This window comes from Bombus terrestris, chromosome 12 (genome assembly GCF_910591885.1).
Source record: "Bombus terrestris chromosome 12, iyBomTerr1.2, whole genome shotgun sequence".
Taxonomy (NCBI): domain Eukaryota; kingdom Metazoa; phylum Arthropoda; class Insecta; order Hymenoptera; family Apidae; genus Bombus; species Bombus terrestris.
The window spans coordinates 9451449-9477140 of NC_063280.1; the positions used below are offsets into that span (position 1 = coordinate 9451449).

The window sequence follows — 25692 nt, forward strand, 5'->3', positions numbered from 1 at the left end:
ACCGCCTGAACTCGTACGCGGTTGTAACTCTTCCCCTAATGATACGCTGTCCGTCTAATTACCAGACCCAAGGAATTAGAAGGGAAAGGTAAATGGCACCGGGTGATGCTGGTTTCGCGAGGATAGGCCATTGCCTGTAGCTCTCTGGCTATCGTTGCTCTTTTCAGTAAACGTCGATCCGGCATCAATCAGAAGCAGCATGGTGCTCGTTAGTCGTGAACGCATGCCACGTGAAACAAAGTCCAGAAAAGTCGAGTCATAAGTCACTGGGCCGAATGACGTTTCGCTTTTAATCTAGGTCGATAACGTGACCATAAGATCGTCGGCCTCTTTCTCTATCTTTCTGTCTGCTGTTCAAGACGTATCGATTAGGCGACTCTGTTCCGTTTCTTCTTCTCGTCTCGGTCAATGGATGATGGACGAGCTTGCTTTGACTTAGAACGTAGGAGTGGCACGGTTGATCGGCATAGTCCGTGGACGTCGATATCTGATACGAGTCGGTTAAGTTGCTTTTTTCAGACCATCGTCAATGTAGGTAGTTTTGCAAGATTTAACGATGGTCGTTGAAACATCCGTTGATTCGGTCGAAGAAAGGTTAACGATTTTGAGTCGGTAGTCGAGGACCCAAGGAAATCTAATTAATAGCTTTGGATACCGATATCCAGAAATAATCATTCTAGCGAACAATACCCGAACGATCGGTCCTAACGAAGTTGTATATGTGACTTGTATATATGTAATAATGAAAATTTAACGATCCACCTAACATCGTACATTTGAAAGTCTAATAATTACTGCGTTGAATCCTTATAGTCATTTTGAAGGATAGTAGAATATCACATATCCTATTTCCTACGTATATGTAATTGGAAATTCAGTGTTTGCGCATTTAGAATGGGACAAGGAACGGTACATCGGCGAGGAAATCGATTGCATCGATAGTAAATTTCATTAAGTGACAGGAGACAGATAACGCGGCCCATATGCCAATTCGTTTCGCGTATTCGAAATGCCACTCTTGCCTCTGTTTAAGGGCATTATTACAGGATAACCGTATGTTCACGAACTTATTGTGCAGGTCGCGGCTATTGTGTCACGGTGCTCGTACGTAACTACACGATGGCAATCCCGTATGGGAAACGACGGAAAAAATAGACGCGCCTAAAATAGACCGAACGGTAAAACGACAGAGAACACACTGGATCTGCACTCGTGATGTTAATCGTTGCATTATCTTGAAAACAGGAGAGATTTCGTAAGAAAGATTGTGAATCGTGCATTACGTAACACGGACTGCCTACCAAGATAGCGGTTAAATACGTGTAGTTACGTCGTTACATAATAAAAATGTGGTTTTGATTCTTGACGCGATTTAATTTAAGAAATAGAACTCCTTCTTCGTATTGCACTTATTTGTTCGTATAATTATACATACGTATACTCTGTAATACGAGATAATACTCCAAATAATTTTAGTAATCGCAATATATTTTCGTTAACAAAAAATCGTTTAACGCTTATCAATTTGCAAAGCAATAGCGATTATACCTGGTCGTATGAGATAAAAATAGAAATTAAAAAAAAAAAAAAAAAAAGTTTGACAGCAGTAGGATTCGAACTCGCGACGATCTGGTCGCGCGAATATCGCCGTGTTTGAGTATAACATAGTCTAAAATAATCGATAATTATAACAATGTAATTGCATTCAAACGTTTGTTATTGCATTTACAAAATGCAAAAGAATTTGTCAGAAGTGGGATTCGAACCCACGCCCTCAGAGAGGACCAGAACGCCCAGAACTCAGTTTTGAACTGAGAAGGTGAGAACCTTGAGTCTGGCGCCTTAGACCGCTCGGCCATCCTGACATGTACGAGCATTCATTCGCTTTATGGATTATATCGATCTGAAATGAATCGATCGCTGTGGTTATACGAATATTTATTTTACGAAATTTACGCGATATTAATTTAATCTGAATGCAAATCTTAATTGAATAAATTTTTTATTCCATGTAATCTTACACAGCATCAATAACCTCGGATCATTCGATTTTCAGTGTCGACTGCGTAGTCGGTATTGGTAGTCGCTTGTTCCACGCACTTCGTACAATTATTCGAATAAAATCGAATAACGAATAAAACTAAGGAATAATTTTTACAAATAATTATTTACAAATAAACGTTGGGTTTTACACGCTATTTCTTATTCGTTTTTCGAAATAAAATTTGCCCAACTCTGGCTTTAACCCATCACTACCAATACTATACATATAACATAAAGTATTAATAATATTATATTTACGCATACAATACGATATCAATAACGTTAAATTATACAATCGTCAGTCTCAACTCATCGCTACCATATGATAATAATAAAGAAGAAAATAATATATCTATCTGTACAATATAACTGCATTAATTCGAGAGCGCTGAATCGTCAGCCTAAACCCATCGCTACCAATACCACTCGTTCTCATTCGTTCTTATCTGAGTGCAAAGACCCAAACGCGGTACCTCTTCCGTCCCAAAAAAGAGAAGAAGCCGAACGTTACAGACGAAGCGAAACGATACAGGAGGAGGGCACACGGTGGTTACGATTCATCGTGCACGTTCCTGCGGATCTCTGGCGGCCGAACCACCCACAACTCCGACAATGGCGTGGGAGCAAAAGAGGTGTCAGTGGCCGTGGCATATCTCGAGTTTATTATACGGGTCGACCCATCTTGCTGGTTAGAATGGCCGTATCGAAGACGCTCTCGTCATTACGACCTCGCAAGAGGAGGGTTTCTCGGATGGAGCCTATTTTACGAGCCACGAAGAATCGTCGCCTGGAAGAAGTTTCGTTGGTATCCGGCCGTATTACTCAACGTCTTATGGGATCGTACGGGGGGCTCGTAAATCTCGTCGAATGATTGAGCGAACTACTAATCCGATATACCTATTCCAACGAAAAAAAAAAAAAGAAACTCGTGGAAAGTTAAGGAAAGATTTAACGCGATAGACGATACTGCGAACGGAATTCAAAGGGGAGATGGATGTAGACTCTTCAGGCGGTAGCTTCTGGATCTTTTAATTCTTGGGTTTTTCAAATTATGCTGCTTGGAATTTCGGAAATTTTGTAATATATTCGGTCGAAATTTCTTTACGAGTATCGATGCTTCGTTTACTAATTTTAATGATTCAATCGCGGTGTTTATGACTCCTAAAGAAAACGATCGCCATACGCTCTGATACGTAAGAGGCAATTGAAAATAAATTCATATCTACAGAAGGAAATTGAGGGAATTAATCGTCGTTTGTTTTTATCACTGCGAAAAACAGGTTTTATGAAACGATCGAATCAATTGGAATTTAATTAGGGACGCTTTAGAGGCAAGCGACGATAGTCTCGAGTGAAAGTGCGACGACAGAAAAGAAAAACCGTCGCCCTGGCGTACATGGAATTACAAGCGCGATAATTAGTCGTGAAAGTGTATTGGTAAAAAGTGTCTCATAAGAGAGGAATGTCTTTTCGCGCAATTATTCTCGAAAGATAAGAAAGAACGAAAGAAGAAGGACGTTAGTGGATATTTCCTCGTTTATTCTTCATCATAATCATGTTATCAATCTTCTGACTGCTATACGATCGGGAGAAATCGCGGTGACACGACCGCCGGAAAAACTGTGTCTAACCGCGTCGATACTCGATACGTACCCGTAAACTCGCGTCGCACTTTTATCCAATTAACTTGACGCGTATCTCACGTTGTCTCCGAGGCACCGGTGTTATTTTACACCAGCCACTGGCCCAGATTTCTCTGCGCTCTATACGAACACGCTTTAAAACCCTATTCAGTGGGGTTAAAATCACCAAACCGTGTCACGTGTATTTTTACACTCAAAATAATTCTAATCTCTCTCCATATCTGTCGTATCAAAAAAAGAAAAAAGAAAAGAAACATAAATCGTGTCATGAGATTTCCATCGAAGCAGCCAGTCCCCTTCTCCGTTATTTCATCGCACGGATCCTGCTCTTCAGTTTCGACTTTTCGCCACGGTTCCCTTGAAAGCGAATGAGGAACGCGTGGATTTATACCAGCAGGAAACATGGAAAAAAATATCTGTTCCTATAGCGTGACCGACGTGGAATGCCGAGATCTGGCTGGTTCGCGATCAAACGGATGAGAGAATCTGCAGCCTGGAGCTGCGACTAGACGCAACGTATGCAAAGATGTTATGCACCAGGCTATATCCAGCTGGCTACTTGCGCGTTCCGAGGTGAACAAACTCTCGCTACTTTTCTTCCTCTTCTTTCCATATACCTGTCTCTTTTAATATTGCAATACTTATATTCATCTGTAGCGAGCTACGCTTATTTTATCACAAATAAACGGCAAACTAATAGAGTTTGCCTTCTTCTTTCTCCCGTGTTCTCCCAGTTAGATTGTAAAAACTGAATGAGGGAATACGCTTGGAAATTGTTGTCGTGCTCCGTGTAGCTATATGAGCTGTCGTTTTCATTTACGGAATTAAATTGCAGACGTTAGGTACACAGGGCTGAAAGATCGATCGTGGGAAAGGTTGCGAGGGTAATTTGGATTTGTATATTATGCGATAGAACGTTGATAGAAAGGTTGTGAAATTAGTAAGAAAGATATAATGTAATTATTTTTTACAGCTGGAGTAGAAGTATCTTCTATATGAGATAATACAAAAGATCTTCTTTTATTTCTAACATAATTTTCCACGTTCGTTTATTATAATTTAATTTCCTCTCGAATTGACTTGGAAGCATAGAAATTCGAAGAAACAATAAATCATAACTCTTGCGTAGACTCGCACGTAAGAGTCTACGTAAATAACAATATAACGCTATTCGTGAAAATAATCAGACACGCCAAAGTAGAATACGTATAAACCTTTCTCTCGAAGAAACAGCTTGTGCAACAACAGCTTTGTATTCAATTTCACGAGACGACTATCTTTCGTAGAAGCTACACCAGTAACTATTCATAGATACAATTATTAATCCAACTGGAACGTTTATTCAAGCCCTCTAAATAATATCGTCGATATTATAGTATGCTATAGAAGACGCGTACACGTTCACGTACATGTAGGTATATTCAAAGCAGGATCATTTTCAAAGACGATAACCACTTATCAGGCTGGAAGTCCTGCGGGGTGGACGTGGTCATCTTACGGCGTGTACGTGAGATAATGGCGAAGCTGCTGGCAACTTCTGACGTTGATTCTCTTTTTGGCCGTAAATCGGCGGCCCCTTAGAAGCCGCGATAAATTACTTTACGCCTGAATCGGGGCTAACGCCATGGAATCCCGTGGAAATGCACGGCGTACAGAGTTCCTGTATAGCGTTCGTTTTGTTCGCGGGTATCGTTCCAAGTGGCTTAATGACTGTGGCACAGGGATCGGTAACGAGGCCGAAGTTATGGTTGATAACGCGATTCTTCGAAAATTTTATGAGCCATCTTACGTTTCTACGAGATTTCTACAAGTGTTCGAATACATTCGTGAACAACCGTGCCTAATACGATCTAACTACCTGTCAATTATATTGTTATCAGGATAGAAATACTCGAGGGGATGATGAGAATCGGATGAATGTGCATTATGGTGTTGCTAGATCCGTCTAAACGGATACGCGTTGGAACTGGTTTCAACCTCGCACGGAACGTTTCGTACGCGGTTCCTCGAGCCCTTAATCCGACATGCAGATGCGTTATCCGGCAAAAGGGATCTTTATACTACTAGGGAGGTTCGTCGCATTATGCGCTGCGTATTCGCTACCGTAAATCTGCCAACAAGGCTCGCCGGTTGTCAATTATTTCGTTATCAGCGTGATAAATCGACACTGTTCGCCGGGACAATTGTCGATTGGCTGGTTATCGCGCCGGTTCCATCTGCCACTTGTCAGTTGTTCGCTCGACTTCGTTATCAGGTTAACCCATATTGATAACGAGTGGCGAAAAAGAAGAACGCGTAACGGCGTACACTTTCGCTGCTACAGAAATTAGACTTTTGATTATCGATTAATTAAATTCCTCAACGAAACTTCGTTATCATCGTCGATGATGAACACGTCATATTCGATTTGATGCTCTTGGAATCTTCAATAGCGATATTCCGGTAAACATGCTTCGAACATAAATTGCATTCTGATTGCAATTATGAAACAAATGCAGACGTACGATCACTCGACGGAATGTTTGCCACGCGTGAAACGATTTCGCGAATTCGAAAGGACACGATGGCAGTGTGCCAGGACCCCCTCGATTCTAATCTCCGCTACCAAGCAATCGCCAATTACCTCGTTATCAGACCGAGTGTCAGCCACGTAATACGAATAATAGTAGAAGCATCGGCCGAGATAAATCTGTATCAGTTTACCCCGGCAATGCCGCGCATTCGAACGGATGCGGTGGAACTGGTTTTCTTCACGGCGATAAAAGTTCCTCCGCGGATCCGTTGAACGGAAGAGGGACTGTTGTTTTGGTCGAGGTGCAACCGCTATGAAAAGCCTTCAACACTTTTATAAGAACGCTAAGCGTTTAAATACCGTGGAACGCTATTGAAGCCCGACACGAAACGAACAGACTTTAGAAACGACTTGCGTTTCACGGTGCCCATTTATTTCGCGATGACAGACGATTAAAGGATTTGACGAGGGGCGTGGATATGTGGAACGATCTTTCTGCGTATAACGTACGTTTTGGTTAATAACGACCAGAAAGTACAGAGTAGGAATAACAATGGAGACGCGTATGACATTCGAGACGGAGATAATGTAAGATAATTTCAATTTATGTTAGAAATAAATCTTTCAGTTTTTATTTCTTAACTCTTCCTTTTCTCGTTCCTTCTGAGAAGTTATATTAACTTCAAGCATCCTCTGTGTCATCCTGTTCCCAAGATTTTAATCGGTCTTTCTCAAATTTCCTCGTTGACGAGTCTACGCGATAGTAAAAAAATGAAAAAGTGAATTTTTGAATTTCTTTAGCGGTCAACTAAGCACAGCTTGTTCTACGAATTCTTGAAATTACTTCTCCATGAGAATTTCAAAATGTTTTATTGATTATTGATCGAATTAATGTTTAATCAAAATGTTCGATTCAACATGGTTGAAAAATTCATCCGATCAATGGCTAAACAAATGCTTCATACACGATGAATTTTATTGGGCAATGGTCTGATTTAAGGGGGAACGATACGAGGAATAAACAACGTCGCGAGTAAAGGTAGTAGCTCGATAATGTCTTCACGGTGAAGCATGACGGTGCCAAGGATGTTAATGTAACCACGAAGACCAAGAACGACGAGGACGCCGACTAACTTGTGATCCCTGGTCGGGTCGTCGTGACCCGGCTTACATTAACTTCTGACTGCTTCTCTGCTTCTTTGCGTCTCTGTTCTCCTCTTAAAGTCAGTTCACACTGCTCTGATAAGATCGACGCGCCAGAATGTCACGCGTCATAAATATTCCAATAAAACGTCGCAGCTGCGAGGAGACCAAGCGAAGCAATTTGGTCGTATGCATTCGAGAAAATTGAATTTCGACGCGAGATAAATGGAACTGCATAAACGTTCAACCGTGGAATAGAAACAGTGAAATAATCGAAATGAATATTACTCGAGGAATATCGATTCGGGCGAATAATAGATTAAGTCGAATCGAAGAAAGATTAGAAACTTAAAAAATCAGATTAATGGACTGATTTATCAGCATCGAGGCTTCCGGGTGTGTGCAATGTCTTTACCGGTGTTCTGCGAGCATTGCAATTGGATAAAAATGTTCTTGGAGGCAATGGGGTAATTTTTCTTCTGCTATCCTTTCAAATCGATTCCTCTGATTCTGTTAAGAAGATAATGCGCACGGATCTAGTGATTTATCTAGTGATTTATCCAGTAATTTCCTAGGATTTTTGAGCAAGGTAACCTAACATGGTAGACGACTGCCATTCTCCATTCGAAATCTTTCTCCGCCTTCTCCTTGGTAAGGCGGTTTCTCCGTTATTCTATCAGCGCATAAATTGTTTCCATTTAAACAAAACAAGGAAACTATCTATAAAATATATGAATAGACGAAGGAAAGGAAGGAATTGGTATTTAATATTCCTAGCAACCTGCAACTTATCTTAAACTCGCGCGTGAGTAGATTGAATATAAACTAAACTTGTTTCTTCAACATACATATTTATATTTTGCATAGTAAAAAGTTGAACCCTTCGTATGGCAAACATGGCGAATATGGAAGATTGAATTTTTCAATATGCAAAATAATAAATCTTACGACGATACGAATGTGTTTCTATTCCATTCACGTGTGGGTAGAACTTTAAGATCTATAAAAGGGTTCTGTTGCTCCGTTGGCATGAAACGCACGCATGCATCAACGGACACTCGACGCGAGTTCACGTGCGTGTCTTCACTTCCTTGATCTCCATCGAGTCTCTTGCTACGCTCCTTGCTTAGGGCTGACAGTTATTATACGCTTAATCATTGTTTATCATTCCATGGTGTTTACAGTGCACATAATCCTGCCGTAAGAACCGTGATACGAATCGCGTTAATGGTGTTTCTAACGGGAAGCTGATCTTCATCCATATTTTTATATCTTTTATGATTAGAATGACAATTCCTCGCTTCTCCTCCATTATATTTATCGTAGTATTTTTACGGATGAGAAATCCTACTCGTTATCCTTTTTTTCGACGCAGGTTCAAGTTCTCTATGGAAAAAGACACCTTTCGATGTTCTTCCTTATTTTTGTATTTCATATTTTCTAGGAAAATAAACGAACACACACTACCCATATCATTTATATTAATCTGTAATGAAATTCCGAATAATATAATTTTTCTCCACCAGTCGCAAACATCCCAAATATTAAACATCCCTGTGACTCGTTGCCAATCAGCAGATTGGATAAAGTCACTGTCGGGCATCAACGACCTGGACAAGAATCCTGTTCAAATTAAATTCCGCATAAAAAATCTCTCCGCCAGTCCGAAACATTCCAGATCGTAATATAAACGCGTGAAACATAAAACGTCGAGGGGCAGTTCTCAAATGAAATTCTCGGTTGGTTCGCGGATAAATTCCTTACGCCACGCCGCCGCACCGTACTTCGGCGTGAACACCGTCTTAATCCCCCGTGAGATTGGCCAGCCGGTGAGACGAGAGTAAATCGTTGACATTGCGATTGACCTTTGGCAATCAACCGGGTGACCATTGCGCAGCCGACGATACTCGCGGTTGTTTCATTATAAAGACACCGCTAATCAAGTACGTCCGATCGCGAGATGAGATGCAAGCTGGTCTTCTATTAGCTGTGCCAGAGCCAGGGTGGAGATACGTCGTAAATTGAATGCTCGTTCGCGAGGAAAAAATTCAATCTGGTAATCGAGGGTAATATTCTGGGTAATTGGATACAGAGTAGGTATTTAATTGACTGCCTGTTCTATACGAGGATTTGGTATCAGCGTGTACGTGCTTCTTCCATAATTAACAATTTTTCTCTTTGTTTTTCTATCTTTTTCTTTTCTTTTTTTTTTTTTTTTTTTTGAAATTACGGTGACCAGTTTCTCGTCAATTTCAACTCAACGATAATTTGAGACATCAGAGCGAATACTTTAAGCGAAAGAATAGAATTTTCTAGGGTTAACCGGTGAACGTGCAAATTGCGTAGACTTTAAGAAAAACATGGAATTGCTTTAAAGGGCTAACGACTTCATTAGTATACTTCTTCGAAATATTTACTCTTAATCGCTTTGTATTCCTTAAACGTCGTTGTGTGAAATTTTGCTGCCCTTTTTCCATCAGAAGGTTTCCAATTTATCGCATTCGCTTACCCCGAAGACTACTCGTTAGCGTGTAAGTTACCGGGATTGAATTTTTTTATGACGATAGAGACGTTGCCCTAAAGCATTCCATAACCACATGTTCCAGTGCTTAATTTTTAATTCCTTAGCACGAGGCGAAGCGAAACGCGATCGTCTGCATCGAACAGCTAGCATCATCTAACGGTAACGGCACCCGTTAAGCTGCGGTTACGGTTGACGGTCCCCAAGACCGGCATCGAGTTATGGTAATGCTCGCCGCGTAATCAACATGCGAAAAGGCTACTTACAGTGGCCGGACTGATGTACAGGCGGCTTCCTGGAGAATCTACGACTACTTTCAATAATTGAAGCAAAGTGAATTCAGCAATTTGGGGAATATTAAGCCTTTGCATAGGTCCAAATCGTTGTTATTATTTTAAAACGAAAATTTAATAACACTAAAAACCGTAAAAATCAGTCCAGTGAAAGTAAGGATTCTCGTTTTTTTTTCAATGATTATTCGATTTAGATTGTAATTTTTAACGATTCGTAAATCGCTGAATTTGAGAAAGGACGATAAACGTTAAAAAAGGAAGACACGTGGGTGTTGTTGGAAAGATTTTTGTGACCTAACGACGAATCGAATAGATTCAAATTCAATATAAAATAGCCAGAAGAGATACGTGAACCAATGAAATTGTTGTTTCATGGACTTTAGGTTCTTCTCTACGTGGGTGTTTGTTTAAAACCACGTGGATAATAGAATCGGATGTCGGACGTGAGTCAGCAAAAGAGCACTGAGAATAGGAATGGGCTATAAAGATCCTTAGATTGTTCTTTTTTTTTTTTTTTTTTTACGACTTTTAAATTTCGTAAATGTTAATATGACGAAGGTAGCCATTTGGGTGGTTACGTACAAGGTGGTCTATGAACCTGCCTCTATAATACGAGTATTTGGATTAAGTGTCGAATGCGTACCAAATGAGAACTTTCCCCATAAAAGTCTCGGATCGTGTTGCGTTTCTCAAATAATTAGTATACCTTTCTATTTCCATATTCTTCTTACGACTTTTATGGCAACTATCTGAATACTTTTACGCGTCGCCGTATTAGTAGGTTGTCCGAAAAGTATCTTTCTTTTATAGACTTTTACAACAGCGCATCGTTATACAAACACGAAAACTAATCTGTCGAACGTTGTATTCTTTATCTTGATAGAACAAAATGGATCATACGTAATTCGATAAAATAATATAAAACGGAAAATGTTGTGCGTCCATTACTTCCTTATAAAAGGAAAGAAACTTTTCGGACGACCTAATACACAGAATCTATGCGAAGAATCGGACACATTCGTAATATTTCATATTTAATTCCACAAAATTATTTCACGAAACTGACAATTAACGAGCATTGGGAACACGAAATCTTCTATGTATTAGATTAAATTGCCTGGGAACGTTATTGGAGCGAGATTTCAGTGAGAAGATTGTTTGCCCCGTGTATTAACGACGGGCGCAGCTGGTTGCAATTACTTCGGTTTCAGGGCAACGCGTTTCATTACCGCAAGATTGATCGAAACGAAGCTCCGTTTATTATTATAAACGTAGCTTATGTAGCTACGTAGGCATCGTGTAATTTGCATCGAGCGTACACATTTTCTTGGCCTCTGCGTGTAACAACCAGTGGATTTCGCGAAAGTGTGTCAATAATGAATGCGGCGAGAAGAATTATGAGAAGGATGAGACCGGTCCACGCTGAATAAATTAACCGGCTCGTAGCAGTTTCGATATAGTAAATGTTTTTTCATGATACCGGAATTAATTGCACCGGTTGTAAGAACATGGATCTTTGGCTTTCTTTAACGCGAGCCAGCGGCGTCGATTAAATCTCGACTTTGGTCGTTCCACCGCTCGGATTACAAAATCTTCATTGTAATCACCTATATTTCCATGAAAATTTTCGTTCACCCCGCCTTTTCGACAGGCGATGAAACGATCATAACTTTTGCAATATTTTCAGGTTGACTTTCCAATTGATTACAATGTAACGTGCAACGGAGGATGTAAAATGCTGATAGGAAATAACAACAAATAATAACGAATCGATAAATAACCGATAGATGCCATTAGTTTTTTTTTTATCTTTGATAGTCTCTTCGAGGTCTTCCTTGGCTAATCCAATTGTAAATCTCATATTTTTCAACTACACAAGGTATTTCGTATTTTTAATATATGGCACCCACTTTAGACGTAGCTTGTATCACAACTTTTTACAGTCGATTTTTATACTTTATACAACTGTTTACCTGTACGAGAAATGCTCGAACTAGAGTCAACTTCGATCTGGATACACGGCGTTACAGTCATAAAGTTCTGAATTTTTCAAACAATTGAAAATCAATTATACTATCGTTATTTGGACATAATAAGAAAGAAGAATTGCTTACCATTTATCATTACAGCTTTCTCGACGTTGAAATTCCTTCAGCTTGTACCAACTTATAGGCTGTACGTCAATTACGTTTGATGCTCGATTAGATCGAACAGATAAACGAACGAAGTTATTCGAGAGATGTAACATCTCGTATCATCTCTCGTTGTGTCATTTCAGGTGGCAGTTGTTCTTACTGATCATACGAATGATATCTTCAACTTTTTATCGAAAAATCAACTCTTCACACCTCGTTTCGTTTTATTAGGTTGACAAGTTTATTTACGTTTGACTAACGTAGACACTTCGATGGACGTTCTAAAAGTTATTTAAAGAACGTAAAGATACGTATGTGCATCTGAACGTTTGAACGAAAGACAGTCATATATTTTATAAGTTACTTGTTAATTAGATAGCTTTTATACAAAAAATAATAACACTATCAAATTTATTGCTCAATCTGTGAAATATCCGTGCAAGAAGAATTTCTTCCATAAAATGAGATTCCAAATTATATGCTAATCGCATCAATCACAGAGATGATTATTATTAATAGTAAAAATTCTCGATGCATATTTATCTCGCTGGTTCTGCTGATCTAACGTGGGTAACGTGAAAAATCGTGGCCACGGTCACGTTCGAAATACACCGGGTGATATCCAAGTTAATCGATTCCAAAATACACGCTAATTGCTCTGGAAACCAGTTTGGAATTTTTAATGAAACCGCTGCTAGGTACATACCGTTAGATTAATCGCTCGTTCGTTTCTCAAATAAGTTTAATTCCAACCCTTGAACATCGTCCTGCTGGCTTTTACCGTGTCGATGAGAGGCTGGTGTCTGGCGGCGAGCGACAAATTTAATTGTAAAATCGACGGAAAACTCGCGCGAAACCGTGTCCAGTTCGAAGATGATTAATCATCGTAATGGTCGTGTGAAGTAGATTGAAGTTTCTACCTCGTTTTATCTCGTTCAGCGATGTTGCACGTCGTTGGAGAAAATATAGCGCGATGGCTGTGCGTCGTCGAGCTATGGGACAGAAAACGCGTTGCTCGTTAGAAATGCGAAATGATGGATGAGAAGCCGGAGATCGGTGACGATTGATACAAAATTACTTTCGTTCCATATGCAATGTCCCTCGAGATTTATTATTTTTCTTTTTATGTACATCCTCGGGACACTGTTCTGTAATTCCTTAAAGAATTATAGGTACGAATTAATGTGACAGTTTCGAACGTAAAAGGAAAAATAAATTATCTAGATGGGAATTGAATGTAGGGACATACGTGTTAAATTGACAGCTGTGATTACGGCGCGTCTCTTCGTTATTAATAACGTCTCGATTTTTAATTAATAAGCATAATCGAATTCATCAACTTCTTGTTTATTCGTTCCACGGTAGTTCCTCTCTTCCTTAAGACGTATCTTAATTTCGCTTCGAAAGCTATGCGGCTCGAGAAACATTTCATTAATAAAATTTATTAGTCGCGAAAAATAAGTCGTATTCGCGAGACAGAATTAAGTTTTGTCAGTTTCGATTTATAACTCTAAAAACACGTTAAAGAAGTTGTTGGTTGTGATAAAAAATGAAACTAAAATGAAAAAAAAAATCGCTTTCATATCCGGAATACTGTATACCGCCACAAGCAATTCATATAAATTATAATAACCTAATAATTCATTCTAAGACTATAAAATTGTCTCATAATCTCTCCTCTATTCGTTCCTTGGCGTATCGTCAAACCGTGCGACTGGTCATCATCATCTCTCGAAATAAAAATCGACAAATCGAAATAGAAATCGAAATTCTTGGAATCCTATAAGAAATACAAAATATCCTGGGACAAGTTGGCTTATTCTAGACGCAGACACGCGCGTACGATTGAAATCTTGGTGGTGATAGTTAATGATAGAAGATAGGCGTGCGAGTGTACGAGTCACGTTTATTCGCTGAGGAACCAGTGTGGAAGTCGGCATGTAATCGCGATGCTCGACGAGCTAAATACGTCGACAACGGCAGGCAAATAAAACGCGTCGACAACCAGGTGACTCGTACAGGAATGTGGATCGACCGATTAGAAAATTGAAAAGAGCGGAAGCGTCGTGGGAAGTGTCTCGTTTCAGGCAGATCTTCCACCGTGACAGGAATAAATTTCATTTAAATAAATCGAAAACGACACGAACTTCGTTAATTAATAATTAAGTCTCGCATTTTGACAGGCGTTTCACCGGCAAAATGTTGTACGTGCTTTCGCATAGGAAAGTGTATTTTAATCAGTCGACGGCCGTGAAACCGAGATTTTTACCGGCAGCCGAGAGATTTAGCGGTGAAATTATTGTGTAAAAAAACTGCAGTTGAATGATTTGTAGTTAGAACTGTAGTATCGATGTAACGGGAGACAGATACTTCGTGAAGTATAATTGGTATCTGTGATACAGGATGTTAGGTGTAAAGGATACGTACAATTAGCGTGGTAATAAGCGGTAGGTTGTATGTTGAATTAACTGACTTTTATTGTTACAAAAAGCGTTCGTTGCCTTGCAAGCGGCATAATCTTCTCACTATTATTGAAAAACTACATTAGCCGAAGCTGAAAAACACCAGCCATACTGTTTCCGTTAAAAAACCAACTCGAAATAATTTCACTTTCGTCTATCTCGTGAAGTTGAAGAGTATCCAAGGAAATCTCAAACGTTTCTTTCAAGCTATTTCAAGAAACATTTAACATTTCGTTAACATCTATTAATGTCCATTACGGCGATGAAAGTGGCCAGCCACAGTTGTAGTGGTGAACGACGTCCAGAAGAGACTTTCGTGTCAGTCCTTGAAAAAGAAACGAAGGAGAGAAACCACAGCATGACTGGAAGGACGTTATACAACGTGAACGTCCACCGTTCAGGGTGCAGTGTCATTACGTCGTTTATTAAAATGTTTTTCCCAAAATGTTGCTGCGGGAAGGAAGGAAGGGAATGAACGTGGAAGATCGTACTTTGCGGAATTAAAGCGGATTTTAAAAGCGTTATTTCGTAATTTATCTCGAGGTTCTCCGTGGTTGCTCGTTTCGTAGCTGTTACTCATAGGAAAAGCTTGAAAGCTAATCTAAATCTTTTTCCTTAAACCTTCAGAAATTAATCGCAAATAATAACTGTAACTCTATTCGTATTTGTTAAGATGCTAATATCTTGTCATAATTCTATACGAATACCAAAATTGCTGTAAAAAGCCTGCTATCAAATTCTTACTGCTACTAAATTACTATTAAAAGCGTCGCTATTAAAGTCACGTATCGATTAAAGCCAACGTCGTTAAAAGGTTAATTAAATCTCTTAGAAATTACACAATTTCGCGCAAGTACTTCCTACGAGCGAATTTTCCAACGTAACAGCCACGATAGGGATCTCTCTGTACTTTCGTAATAAGGGTCGCATTATCAAGATTACAAAAGACCTTGGACGATGGGCAGTTTGAGAATCAACGGTAGGTCGACGCCATCGCTGCCCGTGGCGAGAATAGACGCCGATGGCGTTAGCCTTGATAATCTCGACTATCTCGGACAAAGTGTCTTGCATGGTACCTTTGCGTTCATGCAGTATCATTACTATAGTAGATCAACGGAAGTGTAGTCGCCAGTCTTCTCGAAGCTGTCACGTAACAAGTATAGCCCGACACTTGGCGTCGTTCTACGGTACGTCAGATTTTTTTGCCCTTCGATATTAGCATTCAGCGACCGGACGTTGATGCGCCAACCGCGCTCAGAATTTCATTTATTTACGTCCGATGAATCGTTACCATGTTCATTCAGTGGGAAACATTTAAAGCTGGAATTTCTATCTTTCTTTCGTTAATCTGCTATCTTGCGATGTCGCGTGCCCTTCCATTCTCACCGAACTTTTCTTTTTCTTTTCTTAAAACTCGTCAACCTGCCGTGTCTCCTCCACCACCGAGCCAATCGACTATTCTATCTACTCGATTTAATTTCCACTATTCGCCGAACGGGATTTCTTTGCTGGCGGAGCTTTTTCGGAGAATGTTTGCAGCTGCGCGATGATTCGTTCGACCAGTTTAAAACTACACTTTCTTGCGTGTACTCGTTTACTCGGTTGATGCAAGTGGGCGGGCGTATTCTGAAACGCGTGTAACAACAAGAAACCAGCTACAACATAATGCAACTATTTTCCATCATTACGGAATCGCAGCGCGTACGCTGTGCCCGAGCTGCGTGGCCGTTTTATGCCATTTTTAGAACGTATCGTCTGCCACGTCTCGAAAGAGAGAGTATACCGTCCGATAGCTTCTTGTCTACGTCGCGCGGCGTGCCTCAACTCGCGCTTCGATTCTTCTTCGCGGAATACAACCTCTCGTTATCCGAAGCTTTTACGACCTCCAGACGCCTGCATTGAGTTATTTCTCCTTTATAAGGTATCGCTTTAAGATTTATCGAAACTTGCGCGAATTAACGGAGTAATTGATACGCAGTATTAACGAATAGAGAAATCACTACGTTTCCGATACTATCGACTTTGATTAATGTTTTCGGTTCTCCAATGAGCCCTGACGGCATAAATATTAGTCGCGATGAAAGGTCAGGCGACTTCGAGTCGACACAGTCAACGTGTTTAAAGTTCAACTCTGTTCTTTATAGTTTTCTCACGTTAAACGTCTTCTCGTTTATAGCGGCTTGAAATTAAAATTAGACTGGCAGATGCTGTCTTAATTAACTCCTCCGCAGAAGCAACGATTGGAAACATCGAAGACCGAATAAAACTACATTGATTTCAATTTCGATGAATCGAACCGTGTAAACGGCTCTTACAAGAAGCGTAACGAACCGGATACTCGATGTTACTGCTAACAGCAGACGGTCAATTCCCTGGTGCAACGCGCCATGCAAACGTTTCTTGTACAATTCTCGATAACTTGCAATAATTGTCGCGGTAAATTGTTGCATCCACGGTATCGGTTTTCTTTAACTCGCACCAGGCCACGAGGCAAACATAGTCGGACAAATTTACATTTCTTGCCAGGTCGTTGGAAGGTTCTACGACGGTGCGTGTCGTACGCGTATTTCGCTCGTAATAGTCGCGTGAAAGAGCGACGAAAGAGCAGGAAAGAGGCTGCTCCAAATAAAATGGCAACGCTAAGGGAAAATAACACGTAAGTTGCACGCAAGCAACGTATCGCGCACGATGTCCCGGAGGAACGGGCATAGCCGTGGAATCGAAGCTGGAAAATCGTGCGTGAAATTTATAACTAGCGAACACCTTTTTCTTTTACGTGGTCGGTTCGTTGCGTACGGTCCACAGGTGTTCGTTAAGGGAGGAAGAGAAGGCAGCGTGTAACTGATTCTTGATTTCAGACCGGTCGTTTCATTCTCCGCGTTCGCCTCTCTTTCCAAGGGGAATTCTAATTCGTGACTAGATTCAAGATAGAGCAAATGATCTTTCATGGGAAACTGTCACGTTGATACGTGTCATTCTTTCTCTTAAAGGAATCAGTCGGTAACATTTGCAATTTGAGGGAAGATTTCCTTCAGAAATTCTAACTCTTAACTTCTAACTCTGTACGTTCGAAACGTATCTTTGGAGAGCAACCAACCGCTTTATATTATTTATACATAAACGTAATTAGTTACAAACGACACTTTGGTACTTGGTGTTCCTTATACGTAAATCTTTTTAGTAACCCTAGGCCAACCATAATTTCACCACTGGTAAGCAATACGCTCGATGGCCAATTAACCGAAGCACAATCTGAGAACCCGTTCGCCCTCGAAAACCCTCATCAAGAGAAGCGAACCTCCAAACCCAGGAACCTAACCACTTAGATCTCTCACGAAGTCCATAAAAGCCTCAAAAATCGAGCTCGTAATCGCAAATCGGTTGGTCGATCGCACGGTCGCCGGTCGGTTTCATGTTTCATAATCAAACCGTAAAACGGAGAGCGAGTATATACCGGCGGATCACGCCGGCTGAAAAGGCTCTGGCGGCGTGCAACCATGTTCCCGAACACAATAAAGCATCCGCTTTACGACGATGCTACATAGGATTTTATTATAATGTGAGATCTCCCATGCTTATGGCATGTAAAGATCAAATCCTCCATTAATACTCGTAGCAGTTAACTAATTCTTTGATCGTCTTCTTTTTCATACGATACTTCTCTCTCGTCGATAGCCGCTACTCTTCTATACCTGATATTTGTACGTTTTTCCGTACACGTACAGGGTGTTACAGATTTCTGTCGACAAATTTTTCCAACACGTTTGCAGGCTATTTGCAGCAAAAGATGTAGCAAAAACCACGGGCCTACTCGTCTTCGTTCTCGAGATACGGTAGGGAAAGTAGTATAAACAAGCTGCTTAACTTCTAACGCGACTGACTATTTTTACTGCCTGTTTCCCTCTTGTAATGTCCTAACTCGGTGCGTGTAACGTTTCTTGCCCAAAACGACGTCCCAAGCCAACACGTTGGCAGAAATCTTGTGGATTGAGATCTAGAACACCCTGTAGATGTTAATAGGATATTTCACCGTTTCGAAGTTGCCGACGGCGAGTCGGCATTGTGATACTCGATTCGCCTCGCGCGAGACCCGGACTGTGCAGACACTCTTCGAGATAGGTCTCGTCGTGTAGCTGCCGTTTAACGTACGAGACGAGCGGCAACGAAAGCAGAGAACCCTTCGATCCTTCGCTTCCTGCATCTGGCTATGCCAGATAACCGGGCACAATTGACTCGTAATTCATTTGCGTTGCCGCGTATCCTGTGTAATCGATGCAGCGCAGCCAGCCTCTCGTCGTTCAACCTCCACCGACAATGAGTCGCGCTGTGTCGAACGAGGAAGAAGGGCGAAGCATTTGCATGGCGGGACGATTATATCGTGCGTAACCGGGGAACAGAGATAGAAGAACAGGAAAGAAAAAAGAAGACGAACGAACGAGGACGCGAAATCGATTAAGACCCTCTTAATGCTCCCTTCCACCTCGATCCGGCGCGGTCATTTTTCATCCAGGCCGTCCTTCCAGCTTCTTCCTCTCTTCTTCCAGCCTCTGTTTACCTTGCACTCTGCCGGGATGGATCGATCTCGGCGAGTTCGACGTGCGCACGATCGAATGAGTTGAAAATCACCGCCCCGGACCGTTATAGTTCCACATGCGCTGGACAACGTGCTTGGTAGCGCGCGATCCGAGTGCAAGGCGTTCTCCACGTACATAGTTGCGCGCAATTGCATTCGCAGAAGGCTTACGGATTAGTAGGAAGTTCGTTACGAGGATTATCATTTGGTGTTTCGCGTTTGTGAGCGTTGATAGTAACGGAGGAACGTTCGGCGAGTGATGTGTTGAAGTTTGTGGTGTTGCACAGGTTTCTGTATCGCGGAACCTGTAATTAATCTATTAAGGATCCAGATAGTCTATGGTAAAGTTTCATAAAGTTGTGGAATTTGAATTTTCACAGCCACAGCGTTGAAAAGCGGAATTGGAGAACGTAAATCGAACGATAATGTTGACGCAACTTAATAGAAAATTCATAACCATCGAATCGATAGTTGTGGAAAAATGTAGAAAATAAAATGAAGATCTAAGAGGTAAGATCTGCATCAGCCAGGCACGGCTTCCGTACAGAATGGCGCTTGGGATAAAAAGGGCGATAGAATAAAGTAAGGAATGCGCTTGACCTTGAACCTTTAGGTCTTGGGGTTATAACCGAGTCCCTCGCGTCCTGTTTACACGGTAAAACGTTTCCTTCAGGAAGATATCTTCTTTGATAATAACGTAACAACATCCCCTGCTTTCCATACTAAACTTTCATTGCGCGATCATTATATCGCTAATTAATAGTCGCTCGCGTTTTTCCATTACATCAATTTCCAATTTCTTCGTAATTGATCTCAGATTTAAATTTGTTCTACCCTATTATGAAATCAATGAATATTCCTCGTTAAAGGAATATGGAATACAGACGAAAATAATTACGACGTGAAGTCTCTACTCGCTATTAAAACCGAGAGAAATTTCACAAAATCGTACAATGTCAGGAAACGAACTGACGATTCTATCGAGCCAGAATTTTTTCCATTCGTCGTATTACACGTTTGAAATAATAATAAAATTATTTTACTCCGCAACGATAGAACTAAACCTGCGAGAAAAACGAATTGCTCGATCAAGGAACACTCGGTCAGAAATGAACCGAACCTTCGACCAAAAGCTTGGATCAAAAACTTGACGATTCTTGGGGGAAAAAGAATGCGAGGATGTGGCTGCAGCAAGCGGTTGATCTCATCCGAGGAAGCAGATCGCGGCAGCTGCGTCTGGCCCGCTGCGCGCGTATATGGAAATATAGCGTGTACCAGCCATACCGAGCAGGTGATCCGACTCTTCTTGCCGGCCACGATTAATGCGGAGCATTTTTCCCTCAGCTCCTGTGAATAATACCGGCGAATTCTCCGCGGTATTTCGCATTCTTTTCGCCGGACAAACACCGATTTCTGTGCGCGTCCGCCTCACAGAGGAAAAGAAACGGTCGAGTGGATGCCTCGCGCGTGTAATGTATCTTCCTGAGAGAAAGGAACATCTACATACCGCGAATTCAACGAATGTACCAGAGACTACTTCCAGGGAGTAGCTAATGGCCGCTGGTTGTTTCGAGCGATCGTTCGAAATCGAAGAAAATTCTCCGTTTCTTTCTTCGACTAAATCGAATGGAAAACAAAGCACGTACAATTTGGATATCTTAGTTTTCAGGGAAAATAGGAAACGCGTGGCAGTTCGAACAATACTTCTCACGGAGAAGTTGATCGCCTTTCTTCTTCTTTCTGGTTAAACGTAACGAGCGTTTTATATTTGGAAGAAAAGCGGAAGATGAAAGACGAAAGTCTGCCTTAAGCGGATAATGACCACGCGTTTCCAACGATCATCGAGCATTCAGACAAACTCTGAATCTGTTCGTTTGTTCGGTGAAAATTACAGGTTACCTTACGAAAGTAACAGCCTATAGTTATATATAGAGTGATCATTAAAAATCGAAAGCTCTCCTAGTATATTCTTTGCTTCGTCAAATACGAATAACTGAATTCTTTTATCCCAAAAGGAGGAGACAAGCTACGTTCTATTACACTGCACGAACAATCTTATTTCTCAGTAAAGGGAGTATATTATTACGTAGAGATAAGAAGCAGTTTCGTCGCGTTTCCATCGTCTCGCTCGTTCTTCCTACGAAATAAACGTTCAACGGTCATAATAAAAATGAACCGATGGTTACAAGCAGAAACGCGAGATTTAGAGCGTCATTCCGATTTCTACGATCGAAAGATCGAACGCTCCGATCTAGCTGACTGTCCACGCGATCGTCATCGTTATACCGGTGACTGGAACGACGTGTTGTTCGTGTAGCCAGTGTCGCGGTGACGCGACACCGAGGCAAAGCACACGGTTTCCGCGAACAGATCTGGATGCCGATTAAAGTCTCGGTGTTTGATATAGACTGCGCTGTCCGTTGTCGTCCTCCGCCTCGTCTCGCGAGAGATCGTCGGCCGCGCACCTCTCCCGTCTTACTTTTCTTTTCACCTCGTTAGAAGCTTTCTCGCGAAATCGTTAGGCCTGGAGAGTCGTACAGCGCCGTTTCCGGATCAGAATTTATAGTTTAATTAGCGTGGCGGCTGCAACGCGTATTTCAGACGTTTAACGCGGCGACAGGGGTAAGGCACCGAACAACGGTACACCAAAGCCTCGTCCGGAGACGCGAAACGCGGAGAAAGAAGATGGCTTCCGTGAAACTTCCGTCAGGATTATCTGCCTGTCCTTTACCAAATCCTCTCGCACGATAATTTACTTACCAATAACGTTAATAATCTGACGACTCGTAAATAGACCGCGGATCTTTCTGCGTTCAGGGAGAATTTAATAATATAAAGATCTTAATAATATAAATCACAGAAATATGAGAAACATTTCAAGCGAAGTACTAGCGAATTTAAATGAAATTCGCGAGCAAAGAGAAAGTTAGGAGAAATAAAATTTCGTGGAACAATCTGACTGGCAGAATGAGAAACGTTTAAAATAATTAGCAGAAGGTGTACTGTGACTCGAGGCTACAAACATAGACGTTCGTACGATTTAACGCTTCGCATAATTAATGGCGATTGAATAGCGAGACTAGCGGAGAAAGTTGCAGTATCGAGAGTAATAATAATTAATAACGGTGATCTCAAGGAAAGTGAAAGTTTGCTACTTCTTTCTAGGAAGTAGTTTAAATAAATTGTAGAATACTCGAACGACAGTCAATACGAAAGTAGATATCGTAATTTTACTATATACTTGAACGTTAAGTAATATGTGTATCTTACGTTACGCTTCTATTTTCTTATTATTGATGAAACGATAATATTATGATTCGAGAGTCATAGAGGAATCGGCCGATGGGAAACATCGGTTCGGAGGTGCGGATTAGTCGTGCCTAACCGCATCATAGCGTAACGCGAGTCTAATTTACGTACAATAGGAAGGAAAAACCGGGACAATGGTTTATCAAGATGTCTATCTATCGACACGCAACGGGTGGAACCGGTATTTCTGCGATTATTGTCCTGACGTGAATGAATGAATCTAATTGCGATGCAGCAGGTTGAAAAAAGGATGTTGCGAAGTTTTCTGTGGCCGCACTACTGTGTTCGAGTAGTAACAATGAATTAGCGGAGATCGTAGATAGCCGATAAATTATTCCTTTTAATTCCCTGAAAATATTCATTTTTCTACTTTGCATAACAAACTGTTCCGTCTTTACGTATCGAATATTGTTGAATTACTTCAAGAAAAACTCTACATCTTTTCTTTTGCAAAAAAAAAAAAGGAAAGGATGGAATTTAATGAAAAAAAAAACAAAATAAGGAGAGGTCCGTATTATTGTGCTGTTGAATATAAATTTTGCCTTGGATTACAAGGTGTAAAAACGAAAGAATTATAAGTAGATTTCTATTGCTGTTTCTTGTAGCCTCCAGCTAGAGCTACACACCAAGGTTAACTTTTTGGTAATGTCCTGCAGCTATAAATATATGAACGTGCTCCCTATCGTATTCTTATTGTATTGTAACATTGAAAGAGCGAGTATCTGGATCAGCATACACTATACCTCTACTTATAGTTATATATTTATACGTATACTTATTTCAATATATTTTTCTATTACAAATTTATCCACTCGAGACTTCCTCTATCAGTGAACCTCAACAAATATCAAAGAGTTTCCAACTATCGGATTCGAATTCCATCCACGAAGATGATTAAAGTAAATGAAATAGCTTCATCGCTTCAACGTTTTCGATCGAAATAAAACTCTAACCTGCATCCGACAGCATTGTTGTCAGCTACGGTGATGAAGAATAACGCACAAAGATATCAATGTGTGTAATCAAAGTAATTAAAATAACGTTCGATAAACACGTTGTAGCGTTATTGGTTTTAAAACGAAGCGATCGGATCTGAATAAACGTGGCCCGATCTCGACGTAATTATACGAACGAGAGATTTGATTTCAACGGTTGGAGGTTTTCTTTGTCGATAGAGGTTCGAATGGTGGCGCGTTTTCAGCCTTCGATCCTGGCATATCTCTCTTTTTCCCCTCTGATTTGACTTACGCAAGAAGAGAAAAAGGAAGAAGGCGGAGGCAGCGATGTGAGAACGTAATGATCCTTCGCAGAGGAGAGACGATCGCGGCCGCCTCGACTCCTCTAATGACTCGGGACTGATAGATAGCCTCCGCGACGATCGACAACTTCGACTCGGTACCGTGGACCTTGAATAATAAGTTACATAAATTACTCGCTTACCCTGCCCAGGTCTCGACGACACGAGATAGGGATAATGGCGGACCTTTCGGGGTAAGAATGTTACGAGTATCGATTATAACCTGGAAAATCTTAGAATCTTGACAATTATCTCAAAGAATTTTAAACATTACAATTTTGAAACTTTCAAGCCTAATGTCCTAAGCCTAATTTCTAAGGAATTCCTGCGAATCTTCTCACAGCATCCACTATTCTCATCACCACCACCACCACCACCACTTTCGCATTTCCAATCCTCTTCCTGCCACTATTTCCACGCAAACTCCGGTAACCACAGTTCCCGAGAACGGTGTACAAAAACCACAAAACAATGCTTCGTAAAGTTCCATCTTTCCCCAATGGCCATCGTGTTTATCTGAGAAACTCGTTCTTCGATAATCATTGCGAGGTAGTTTCGTCGCTCCTCTCCTCTCTCTCTTTCTCTCTCTCTCTCTCGGCTCTCATTTCGAAACACCTTGCAGTACTAGCAGCTGTCGCCTGGTAGTAGCCGACGCAACGTTTCCGCGGCTAAACGGCCAGAAAACGGCGTTCGTGCATTTTGCGTAAACAGATAACTTGTGCCGGCTGATGCATTGCGACCAGTGGAAATGTCAGAAGTTAACAATGCCAGCTTTTACTGGTGATTTAGAACCGCGTGGCTGCCGCTTCGTGGGCGTGCGCGCATTTGTCCTTACTCGCGTGCACGTCTCTTCCAAGCTGATACAAAGCAGCCACGTACAGATGGAGAACAAGACCGTCACAGATTTTTCTCTTCGGGTAACTCTCTTGCTTCCTTTTATTTGCCTTTCTTCTTTCTCTGGTTAAAGAATTCCACCGAACATCCTCTTTCTTCTCTGTTTCGAAACGCATGTCGCTTGAATGATAATGCACGAGCTTCGTTACGCTTCGAGTTTCGTTGCGTGCACAGAAACGCTATGGCGCTATGTATGTGTATTTCTGAACGGATGGAAATCCTCGAAGGAAATATTATTTATATATATTTATATATCAACGCGTAAAAGTCATAAGACAGCTACTGTAATTATTTGGAATTAACAGTTCATCGGGCTTACTAGTTAGTTTCGCTATTGGCAAAAAGAATCTTCAAAAATGATCTTCCATTTACTGTCGCTTTTTAAACCACCCAAGTGATTCTGTTTCTATTTAATAAGTCGACGATGCTTTCCACTTAATTGTATCCATTTATATGATAAATAACGTTACGTCAACCGACGACGTAACTATCAATTAGGTAAAAAGAAAGGAACATAAGGGAGGTCTGGTAAACCTTGGTAATTTTGTACTTAGTGTTTTGCGCGCAGTATCCTTTTACAGACGGACAAATAAAAAGAAGAAGAAAAGAGAAGAAACAGAGACGAAGAAAAAGAAGAGTACAGCTATGATCTCGGTAGGAGAACAGCGTGCTCGGTTTTTCGCGATTCTTGCCGCGGAGAAGATACGAGATGCGCGCTTAGAAACCGGAATCGGTTTCCGTAATTTTCAGCGTGCCTGGACGGACAGCGATGATCAATCTTACGGTGATTCGACGCAGCTGCCTCGGAAAGAAGCGGTCTCGGGCGTCCTTCGAAAGGAAATGCAAGTAAAAGGGAATCGATTATGT

At 41.1% G+C, this 25692-nt stretch overlaps 1 protein-coding gene and 1 non-coding gene across 5 annotated transcripts in view; one reads left to right on the plus strand and one right to left on the minus strand.

Moving 5' to 3' along the window:
• Positions 1-25692, plus strand: part of LOC100644494 (ankyrin repeat domain-containing protein 6) — a 132712-nt gene that overhangs the window by 92781 nt on the left and 14239 nt on the right. The gene's annotated exons all lie outside the window — the stretch shown is intronic.
• TRNAL-CAA lies at positions 1746-1865 on the minus strand. The gene is made up of 2 exons: positions 1828-1865; positions 1746-1790 (listed from the first exon to the last, which is right to left on the minus strand). It is a non-coding gene; the product is annotated as a tRNA-Leu (tRNA).